Source organism: Carlito syrichta, unplaced genomic scaffold (assembly GCF_000164805.1).
Source record: "Carlito syrichta isolate Samal-C Ts95f unplaced genomic scaffold, Tarsius_syrichta-2.0.1 Scaffold304726, whole genome shotgun sequence".
NCBI lineage: Eukaryota > Metazoa > Chordata > Mammalia > Primates > Tarsiidae > Carlito > Carlito syrichta.
In genome coordinates this window covers 171,832-184,035 of record NW_007248822.1, presented here as the reverse complement: position 1 = coordinate 184,035, position 12,204 = coordinate 171,832, and the positions used below count along the sequence as shown (strand labels likewise).

General features: G+C 48.9%; 1 pseudogene; it reads left to right on the top strand.

Annotated features, from left to right (window-relative positions):
- Nucleotides 1-1,113: 1,113 nt before the first annotated feature.
- Nucleotides 1,114-10,746, top strand: LOC103263104 (annotated as a pseudogene).
- The last annotated feature ends 1,458 nt before the right edge of the window (nucleotides 10,747-12,204 follow it).

Genomic DNA, 12,204 nt, shown 5'->3' with positions numbered 1-12,204 from the left:
CCAGGAGAATTTGCTTGAAATCAAGGGTTCATATTTATCTCTGATTTCCCTGAGCTCTTTCAGTAGAAGAACAAATTTAAATCTTTTTATTTCCTAGTTATTGCCTAACTTGTTTTCTTTGACAGAATTTGCTTAATAAGGAGGAACATCTAAACAGTAAAGAATCATGCAAACAGATATTGACATTAGTGGCAAAAGTGCTGATAGATCTTGCCAGTGTTATTGATTTTTCCAAAGCTGTATTATTCTGTTCCACAAAACAAAGCTAAGACTGAATTAAAACCAGCAGGTCTTGCTGGGCACAGTGACTCATACTTGTAATCCTGGCACTTGGGAGGCTGAGTTGGGTGGATCGCTTGAGCCCAGGAACTTGAGACCAGACTGGGCAACATAGTGAGATCTTGTCTCCACAAAAAATTTTTTTAAAAAATAAGCTGGACGTGGTGGCGCATGCCTGTAGTCCCAGCTACTTTGGATGCTGAGGTGCAGGGATCGCCTAAGCCCAGGAGGTAGAGGCTGCCATGAGCTGTGATTGTGATCATGCCACTGCACTCCAGCCTGGGCGACAGTATGAGATCCTGATTTAAAAAAAAAATCATCAGGCCTTACATTGACAAATCACAGCTATTAATTGAGACTGAGGTAAACCTTCTGTACATGTGAAAAAATTTAAGTACATTGTATTTTTTTTTTTTTTTTGAGTTGGAGTCTCACTGTCGCCCAGACTGCAGTGCAGTGGCTGCTCCCGGCCACCGCAGCCTCGACGTGCTGTGCTCCGGCGATCCTTCTGCCTCGGCCTTCCCAGTAGCTGGAATTACAGGCATGCGCTACCACGCCCGGCTGATTTTTTGATTTATTGTAGAGATGAGATCTCGCTGCCCAGGCGGGTGTTGAACCCGCGGGCTCAGGCAATCCACTCACCTCAGCCTCCCAAAGGCGCGGGATTACAGACTGAGCCACCGAGCCTGGCTGTACCTTGTATTTTTAATTGAGACATTTGAGACCAAAAGGTCATTCTCATTAAGTTATTTTTAATGGAGAAAGCAGTGGGGCAGCAACGGCAGTGGCTCTGGGGGCCACAGTCTGGATCCTGACTTTGGCCTGGGCCCCACCATGGTGACACTTGCTAAGCTGCTGGTGCTCCTGGCTGCTTTCCTGGCCACAGCCTCGGGCTACTTCATCAGCATGGATGTGCACACCAAGGAGTGCTTCTTTGAGATGGTCACCTCAGGCACCAAGATGGTCCTCATCTTCAAGGTGGCCGAGGGCAGCTTCCTGGACATTGACATGGAGATTATAGGACCTGGTAATAAAGGAATTTATAAAGGAGACCAAGAGTTCAGTGGGAAATACACATTCGCCACTCACATGGACGGAACATAAAAGTTTTGTTTTAGTAATAGGATGTCCACCATGACTCCAAAGATAGTGATGTTCACCATTGACATTGGGGAGGCCCCAAAAGGAAAAGACATGGAAACAGAAGCTTACCAGAACAAGCCAGAAGAAATGACCAACGAGTTAGCAGTGGCAGTGACCACTGTAAACACTAGCAACAGTCCATGAAAGTTTGGGAGAGGAAACACAGAGCCATAAATTACAGCACAAACGGCAAAGTGGTCCTTTGGTCCTTCTTTGACGTTCTTGTTCTAGTTGTCATAACATTGGGACAGATCTACTGTGAAAGGGACAAACTGACCCAGACCCCAAGCCCCCAAAGAGACTAGAGACTCATGCTCTTGTAGGCATAACAAGCTAAATCTGCTTCTGTAAACAAGCTTGCTTACGCATTGCAGTTTGGCTAGCAAACAAGCTTGCTTACGCATTGCAGTTTGGAAAGTCCTTGACAACTGTGATTATCTAGCTGAAAAGTTCCTCGCATCTGTTGCTACCAGGATATGGTTTTGGTCTATAAAAAACTCCTCTCAGCTGCAGCTGATGCCCCCTGGTTTGGAATCCTCTCCGGCAAGCGGTCACTGGCCATGGCTGAACCTGGCTATAAACCTCTCCTTTGTTACTTATAACTTTGTATCAGTGTCTGTGATTTAAACGCTCGGACCCTACTTCATTTGGGGGCTTGTCCGGGATAACCGAGTGCTTAAATTGCACCTGCTTTAACCGACGGGCCTTGTGGGGCTGCATCCCCGTGAACTCTCTGGGTTTGATTGGGCCTGTATCTCTGGCAGACTCACAATGTCTCTGGAAGTCCTCAGAGAGGTAAGTCAGGTTCCTGATTTCTGTTTTGAGTGCACTCCTGTAGAGACCCTCAGGAAAGCTGGATGTAGCACTAATTCTGGGGTCCGAGGTCCCAGTGAGACGTCACCAGGATCTCCTGTTTTGCCCTTGGGCAGTTAAGTCTCTTTGTTCAGTCCCTGTCTTTTCGTGTTTGGTGTTTGTCACTGTTGTGTCCGGCATAGCTGTCGATATTATGGGACAACAATGTTCTCAGCCTGACACCCCTCTACAGCTGGTCTTGTGCCACTTCAAGGATTTTCAGAAAGCAGCACAAGACTCGGGTGACCAGGTAAACAAGGGTAAACCAACAACCTTTTGCTTCCTTGAGTGGCCCACATTTCCTAATTGCAGTTGGCCATCAGAGGGTACTTTTGATCCCACCATAGTGGAGAAAGTCTGCCAGTTTGTCTATCACCGTCATCCAGACTAGATCCTGTATATCACCTCCTGGTACCTCTTGGTAATGCGACAACCACTGTGGATGAGAAAGGTCAAGAAAAATAATAACTCTTCTCATGTTTTAGCTTTTCAGGAAACTCCTAAACCCAAAACTCTGGTCCTTCAGAACCCACCGGAGGACAACAACATTCTCCTGCCGTACCCTATACCCCGACGGGAACAAGGGGTTCAAGAGGTTCTCAGTCCATCACACAATAGGAATGGGTCCTCCTACCAGTCCCTCTACCCCACACTTCCCCACTCCTCCTTAGAGAGCCCAACAGCCCCTAGCCAGTCAACGAGCCCGGATTCGTCCTCGGGAAACCCGGAGACGCAAAAACCGGCAATTCTTCCTTTGTGACAAATCCCAGGGTTCGATGTCGGTGGAATGGGAGCCCTGCCCTTCATGGTGTGCGCCCCCTTCCCCACTAGTGACCTCTATAACTGGAGGAACCAAAACCCCCCATTTTCTGAGCGACCCCAGGGCCTCATCTCTCTCTTAGAAACTATCTCCTTCACCCATCAGCCCACATGGGATGATTGCCAACAGCTTCTCCAAACTCTCTTCACCATGGAAGAGAGGGAGAGAATCCGTCAGGAAGCAAGAAAACTAGTCCTGGGGCAAGATGTCAGGCTGCAGAGCTGTTCCGTGTGGAGCATGTCTTTCCCACTGAAAGACCCAACTGGAACCCCAACACCGATCAAGGTAGGGAGCATCTCACCACCTACTGCCAGACCCTAATGGGGGGTTTCCAGGCTGCTGCAAGGCACCCCACAAATTTGTCTAAGGTAAGTGAGGTTATTCAAGGCCTGCAGGAATCTCCCACCGCTTTTCTGGAGTGACTCATGGAGGCCTACTGGACGTATACTTTGATAGACCCCGAGGCCCCAGAAAACCGGAGGGTACTAGTTACAGCCTCCTAGTGAGCTCCAGATATAAGAAAGAAACTGCAAAAAATTGAGGGATTCAAAGGCAAAAGTTTGTCAGAATTAACAGAGGTGGCTCAGAGGGTTTATAATAACAGGGATTCCCAGAAGGATAGGCAGGCTAAGAAAATGGCCAAAGTGGTTGTGGTGACTCTGGAAGAAGCCAGGCCGAAACAGCCAGCTGGGAGAGGGGGCAACAGGGTTCCAAAAGGAAGCCACTGGCAAAAGACCAATGTGCCTACTGCAAAAAGTTAGGACACTATGTGAAAGATTGCCCAAACAAGCCACCCCGACCGCAGGCTCCCTCCCCATGTTCAGGAGAGTACCCACCACCACCGCCTACTCCAGTGCTTCAGCTGCAGACAGACTGATGGGGCCAGGGCTCTAGCAGTACCCCCCACCCACCCCCTGGAGCCCAGGGTGAAGCTTACTGAGGGGGGTGAACCCGTTCATTTTCTGGTAGACACAGGGGCTGCAAATTCGGTCCTACAAAGGGATAGCAGCCCCCTGCACCAAAAACGAACCCTGGTTCAGGGGCCAACTGGGACCCAGTTGGTCCCATGGACTACCGAAAGAATGGTCAACTTGGGAAAGGGGGAAGTTACACATTCGTTCCCAGTAATGCCAGATTGCCCGTACCCACTCTTGGGACGAGATCTCCTACACAAGCTTAAAGCCAACATAGGCTTTCAAGAAACCACTGCCACGGTAAAATTAAACCAGCTGGAGACACCAGCAAAAATTCTCGTTACTGTTCCTTTAAGTGAAGAATACGTGCTGATGGAGGATAAGCAACCACTAGACTCTTCAAACACCATTTTGCTAGCTCAATTGCAGATTGAGTTTCCCCACGTATGGGTCAAATCAAACCGTCCCAGGCTGGCATCTCATCAGCCGCTGGTCATTGTTCAGTTCAAGAGCCAGTCAACGCCTATTAGGGTAAGGCAGTACCCTATATCCCAGGAAGCCTGGAGGGGTATTGCAGTCTACATTCAGCGCCTATGGCAGGTGGGAATCTTAGTGTCGTGCCACTTGCCCTGGAACACCCCGTTGCTTCCAGTCCAAAAAGCTGGCACGGGGATTACTGACCGGTGTAGGACTTAAGGGAAGTCAATAGGCGAGTGGAGGATATCCACCCCACGATTCCTAACCCGTACACTCTCCTGGGTGGACTCTCCCCAGAAAGGCAAGCATACACCGTCCTAGATCTTTTTTTTTTTTTTTTTTGAGTTGGAGTCTCACTCGGTCGCCCAGGCTGGAGGGCAGTGGCACCCTCCCGGCCACCGCAGCCTTGACCTGCTGGGCTCCAGCGATCCTTCCACCTCAGCCTTCCGAGTAGCTGGAACTACAGGCGTGTGCTACCATGCCCAGCTAATTTTTTTTTTTTTTTGGGGGGGGTTGGAGTCTCACTCTGTCACCCAGACTAGAGTGCAGTGGCCGCTCCCGGCCACCGCAGCCTCAACCTGCTGGGCTCCGGCGATCCTTCCACCTCGGCCTTCCAAGTAGCCGGAATTACATGCATGCGCTACCACGCCCGGTTGATTTTTTGATTTATTATAGAGATGAGGTCTCGCTGCCCAGGCGGTTCTCGAACCCGTGGGCTCAGGCAATCCACTCACCTCAGCCTCCCAAAGACGCGGGATTACAGGCTGAGCCACCGAGCCCGGCTTAATTTTTTGATTTATTGTAGAGATGAGGTCTCACCAAGTTGCCCAGATGGGTATCGAACCCACGGGCTCAGGCAATCCACTCACCTCAGCCTCCCAAAGGTGCAGGATTACAGGCTGAGCCACCTAGCCAACTCCATCCTGGAACTTAAGGACGCTTTCTTCAGCATTCCCCTGGCTAAGTAGAGCCAGCTCTTGTTTGCCTTTGAATGGACAGATCCTGAGAAAGGGGGAAATGGCCAGTTAACTGGACATGGCTCCCACAAGGATTTAAGAACTCTCCCACACTTAGATAGGACCTCTGAGCCTTCTGGCAACAGCACCCTGGAATGATCTGCTACAGTATGTAGATGACCTGCTAATTGTGGCTACATCAGAAGGTGAGTGCCTGCATGCCACCAGGGACCTACTTAAGGAATTTCATACTCTGGGGTACTGAGTGTCAGCAATGAAAGCTCAGCTCTGTGTAACTATAGCCACTTACCTTGGATACAACCTCAAAGGAGCTAAGAGATCTCTAACTGCCCAATGCATTCGGGCTATAACAGGCATCCCGGTCCCAGGAAACAAAAGGCAGGTTCCAGAATTCTTGGGAATGGTGGGATACTGCCACCTGTGGATCCCTAAGTTTGCAAAACTCACAAAGCCCCTATATGAAATTACCAAAGGGCCAGGGGCTAACTTCCAATGGACCCCGGAAGGCGAAAAGGCTTTCCAAGCCCTTAAAAACACTCTGGTTTCGGCCCTGGCCCTGGCCCTGCCGGATATTGAAAAACCTTTCCACCTTTATGTAGACGAGAGGCGTGGCGTCACCCGGGGAATCCTAACCCAAAGACTTGGCCCATGGAATAGACCAGTGGCCTACTTGTCAAAGAAACTAGACCCAGTAGCTTCAGGCTGGCCGCCCTGTTTGCGAGTCATTGCGGCCATTGCCATAGTAAAAGACTCAGACAAGCTAACACTGGGACAGAATTTAACCATTACAGCCACACATGCGGTGGAGTCTCTGCTCCGAGGGGCCCCTAACAAATGGATGTCAAATGCCGGAAGAACTCGTTACCAAGCACTGCTCCTAGATCAACCGTATCAAGTTTCAGCACACCACCAGTTTAAACCCTGAAACCCTGTGACCAGAAGAAAGCGCTACAGAACCACCCCACGGCTGTTTCGAAGTCACTCTACAGAAGTTGCAATGGGATTTAACAGACGTCCCAAGAACAAGTCCTGATCTAACCCTTTTCTCGGATGGCAGCAGCTTCATGCAGGATGGGGTCAGGTAATGCGGGGGCAGCAGTGGTCACTCTGCAGGGAACTGTCTGGGCTGAGGCTCTCCCTCCAAGGACATCAGCCCAGAAAGCGGAACTAATTACGCTGATGGAAGCCCTAAAAGCGGGCACAGGAAAAACTGTAACCATCTACACTGACAGCAGGTATGCCTTTGCTACTGCACATGTCCACAGGCAATCTACAGGGAAAGGGGGCTGCTCATGGCGGAGGGGAAAACTATTTAAAATAAAGCAAAAATTCTAGACTTACTAGCGGCAATCTGGGCCCCTAAAAGAGTGACCATTATTCACTGCCCGGGCCACCAAAAAGGGAACTCAAAGGAAGCAATAAGAAACAGAAAGGCAGACCAAGCAGCCAGAGAAGCTGCTTATTGCAGAACCGCCTGCCGGCTGGCATTGCCTCCTCCAGTCCTAAATAAGCCATCGAAATACGTGGAGGAGGATCTCCTTACCGCATAGAAGCTAAATATACCCCAAATCCCAAGTGGCTGGCTACAACTCCAGGATGGCAGAATTTTTCTCCCTCAAGCCTTAGGACAGCAGCTCCTGCGTCAGCTCCATGAGGGAACCACTTAGGGAAAACAAAACTAACTGAACTCATAGGGAAAGAATCTTTTCTTTCCTATCTGGACCAGCTGGTGCAGGAAACTCCTTCAAAGTTGCATCCCCGGCCAACAGGTCAATGGCGCTAAGGTCAGTGTATTCACCCAAGGGGTCCAGAATAGGGGACTAATCCCTGGGAGGCATCGGGAGATAGATTTCACAGAAATAAAGCCGGGGCAGTATGGATACAGATACCTGTTGGTATTGGTAGACACTTTCTTGGGATGGGTTGAATGAAGCATTTCCTACAAAAACCGAAACTGCTTCAGTCACAGTTAAAAAGCTCTTGGATGACACAGTCCCAAGGTATGGCTTACCTATCTCAATAGGCTTAGACAATGGCCCAGCATTTGTCTCAAAGCTCACTGAGGGTATGGCAAAGGCCTTGGGGATAAATTGGAATTTACATTGTGCATACCATCCCCAAAGTTCAGGGCAGGTAGAAAGAGTGAATCCGACGCTAAAGGAAACCCTAACTAAATTAACCTCAAGAGACCAGCAAAGGATGGGTAACGTTCCTACCTTACGCCTTCTTAAGGGCCAGATGTACTCCCTACATTAAGGGCCTCACCCCCTTTGAAATCCTTTTCAGACGGCCCCGCCGTTACTCCCGAAGGTTGGGATGGAATACACGGTGGAACTGTCTAACCATAATTTTTACTTCAGTCACTACAGGGGCTCCAAAAAGTTCAACAGACAGAGACTATGTGGGCGGCTCTCCAAAAACCAGCCCCAGAAATCCCTCACCCATTCCAGCCCGGTGACCAGGTCTGAATAAAATGACACAAGACCCAGGCTCTAATCCCCAGGTGGAAGGGTCCCCACGTGGTCATTCTGACAACACCAACTGCTTCCGCCCTTGGATTCATCACTGGCAAGTAAAGGCAGCGACGGGGTCACACCCGGAGAAATGGAAGGTCGTCAAGCCCGCCACCGGAGGGGACCCCCTAAAGATAAGACTTTTGCGTGTTTCGGACTCTTAACTTTAATCTCCCTCTATATCCCTGCCCGGAATCACTACACCCCGGGCAATTACACTCGGGACTCCGGGCGTGGTAGCGCGCGCCTGTAGTTCCAGCTACTTGGAAGGCTGAGGCGGAAGGATCGCCGGAGCCCAGCAGGTCGAGGCTGCGGTGGCCGGGAGTGGCCACTGCACACCAGTCTGGGCGACAGAGTGAGACTCCAACTCAAAAAAAAAAAAAATTAGACACGGTCACCGGAGCGTAGTCGCCTCCTAACACGGGAGCGACCAGCCGGCTTTTAATTTTGATCTTTGTAAGCTATGGCCGACCTTGTTAGCATGAGCGTCAACATTTTGTAGGGATAATGGCAAGAGGAGAGATGCATGTCATTCCCACCACTGGGGGGTCCTAAGATCTGAGAAGTTCCTCGCAGACGTTGAGTTTTACGCCTGCCCAGCTGCCAGTCCCTACCATTGTCATAAACCCCAACAGTTCCACTGCACTGCATGGGGATGTGAAACTATAGCTCCTGGAAAAACAGTGATCCCTACATAAACCTTCGGAGACTATCGTCCCCATCCCCATGTAGTCAATTAAAAACTTGTAACCCATTGAGGTTAACTGTAACCCACTGGGACCCTTTCAGCATTCAGAAGGTATGGGAAGCAGGTAAAACGTGGGGGCTCAGAATGTATGTCACAGGACGTGACCCCGGAATGCTATTCACCATACAAAGGAAACGTACCCCCCCACACTCTCAACCCGGTAGGACCCATCCACAATATCATTCTACATGTACCCGAACCTCCTAATCCTGTTATAAGAGAACTAGTTAAGCAAACTTCTAACAATACAGGGCCCCACAGTAATACCTATCAAGAGCAAGAGGAGGGGGTCAGCAATTGCTGAAATTAGGGTGGTTAGCCAGGGGGACCAGGAGAAGAGGGATTGATACCAGTTTCCTGAAACCTGATTTTGTAATTCTCGCTGCCTGATGTTTTTCCTCCCTCCACTGGGAACATCTCTATGCCATCTCCCTCCGCTGGGAACACCTCTGTGCCATCTCCATCACTCAGCGATCAGTTTCTTTCTATGCTATCGGCAGTTTACCGGCTCATTAATGCAACTCGTCCTGATCTGGCCAAGGACAGCTGGCTATGCCTGGATCCCCACCCCCCATATTACGTGGGAATCGGGGCTGTTTCCCCTATAGGAGACACAGAGAAAAACATACAGATCCTCAATCTAACCACGGTTCAATCTCGAGGACTGTGCCCTTGGGGTCCCCACCCAACTTTAACCTTGGGGAACCTCCAGGGGCAGGGAACTTGCCTATATTCTCCACAGTTTCCGTTGACAAATTCTCCCCTTCAGGCATCCTGCAACATCACCTCCCGAATTAATGCCGCAGACCTCCCAAACTCTAAAAGCCCCCGATTGGCTGTAGCTCCCCCCACCACTTGGTTTGCCTGCACGTGGGGCATCACCCCATGTGTGGCCCTGCAGCACCTTCAGGCCACCTCGGAACTCTGCGTCCTGGTACATATTTTACCCCAAGTGTATATATATATATATATATCAAGGAACAGAGGGAAGGGAGCATCTCCGGCTCCCAGATTTTCCGCGAGCTAAATGCGCCATCCCCATACTAGTGCCCCTTCTTGTAAGTCTGGGTGTTGCAGGATCTACAGCCATAGGTACAGCCTCCTTGGTCGTGGGGGACCAAAACTAAGCGCACAAGTCAATGCAGACCTAAGTTTACTAGAATCTAGCGTCTCCCGATTAGAAGAGCAGGTAAACTCCCTGACTGAAGTAGTGCTCCAAAACAGGAGAGGCTTAGACCTCCTCTTCATAAAACAAGGAGGCCTTTGCATGGGTTTAGGGGAAGTCTGTTGCTTCTATGCCAATAAGTCTGGGATAATACGGGAAACTCTCGCCCAAGTGAGGAAAAACATCAGGCAGCGAGAATTACAAAATCAGGTTTCAGGAAACTGGTATCAATCCCTCTTCTCCTGGTCCCCCTGGCTAACCACCCTAATTTCAGCAATTGCTGACCCCCTCCTCTTGCTCTTGATAGGTATTACTGTGGGGCCCTGTATTGTTAGAAGTTTGCTTAACTATATCAAAAATAGCATCATGCCTATTAAAATGATGGTCCTCAAATCTCACTATAACCCTTTATATGAGGAGTCAAAGATTTAACTCCAGGAACAATTCGGAAGGGGGGAATGTGAAAGGGACAAACTGACCCAGACCCCAAGCCCCCAAAGAGACTGGAGACTCATGCTCTTGTAGGCATAACAAGCTAAATCTGCTTTTGTAAACAAGCTTGCTTACACATTGCAGTTCGGCTAGCTAGAAAGTCCTTGACAACTGTGATTAGCTAGCTGAAAAGTCCCTGGCAGCTGTTACTACCAGGATATGGTTTTGGTCTATTAAAAAACTCTCAGCTGCAGCTGGCGCCCCTTGGTTTGGAATCCTCTCTGGCAAGCGGTCACTGGCCATGGCTGAACCTGGCTATAAACCTCTCCTTGGTTACTTATAACTTTGTGTTGGTGTCTGTGATTTAAGCGCTTGGACTTTACTTCACTACTACCTGAAGAGATTTTTTGAAGTCTGAGGGTTGTTTAAAAAGACTTTCCCTGGCTGGGTGTGGTGGCTCACGCCTATAATCCCAGCACTTTGGGAGGCTGAGGTGAGAGGATTGCCTGAGCCCTCAGGATTGAGACCTGCCTCAACTTGGCGAGACCTCATGTCTACAATAAATTTTTTAAAAAACTAGCTGGGCATGGTGGCGTGTACCTGTAGTTCTGGCTACTTGGAAGGCTGAAGCAGAAGGATTACCTGAGCCCAGCAGTTCGAGGCTGCAGTGGCTGGGAGCGTGCCACTGCACTCCTGCCTGGGTGACAGAGTGAGACTCCAACACATACACACATACACACACACACACACACACACACACAGACACACACACACAGCCTTTTCCTGAAGATCCCAAATTCAAAACTCACATTTTACCAAACACTATGCTCATAATAATATCATTAGTTTCTGCATTTTTACTTTCTAAACTGCACATTCACATTTTATGTTTCTGTTTCTTTGTGATTAATAGGTATTGGGGGGAATATCTTTTTCAGAAAGTTATAGTGAAAATTTGGCAATTGATTGGCATACTTTCTTTTTTTTTGAGTCAGGGTCATACTCTATCACCCAGGCTGGAGTGCAGTGGCATGCTCATGGCCACTGCAGCCTCAACCTGCTATGCTCAGGCAATCCTTCTGCCTCAGCCTTCTAAGTGGCTGGAACTACGGGCGGGCACCACCATACCCAGCCAATTTTATTTATTTATTGTAGTGACATGACAGGGCTCACCAAGTTGCCCAGACTGGTCTTGACCTGAGCTCAGGCAATCCTCTCGCCTCGACCTCCCAAATTGTGAGGATACAGGCTTGAGCCACCGCGCCTGGCCGGCATAATTCCTTTTGAATGCTACCTTCATTGTATAGGTCCTTCCAAAATTCAAACACTTAATGAAATGCAAGAGTATAGTCTTCTTTTCCTTTTGTTTTCATAATAAAGTACAGTTTTTTCAGGAAGTTAGCATAAAGCCTGTTAGGACTTAACTAAGATGACAGCATTCTTTGGATTCCCTCATCCTGCAGTATTTTGATTTCTGACTAACCTTGTAAGAAGTGTCTGTTAAAGCCAGTTCTCTGGGTGTCTTAGTGAATGGTAGCTCTTTTTCTTTCCACACTGGCACATCCAGTCTCTCCACTTTTGACACGTAGGAAGTATGCATTCATATAATGGGGAAAATCTGGATTTCTGATGCCAAAGGGTTAAAGCCTCTTGGATTTCATTGCAGTGATACACAGCCACTGTTTTATTTTTGGTCAGTGGCTTTGCAGTCACTGTTTAACTAGGACACTGAACATCAGTGTCAGTACTAGGGTTTTTGTTTTTGTTTCTATTTCTCTTGGTTCTTTCTTTTTGGCACGTGTGAATTGTGTTTTGTATAAAATGAAATGAGTTTCTCTTGGTCTCTGATGATGAGTTTAAAATTAAAGAAGCATCTGGTTTTGC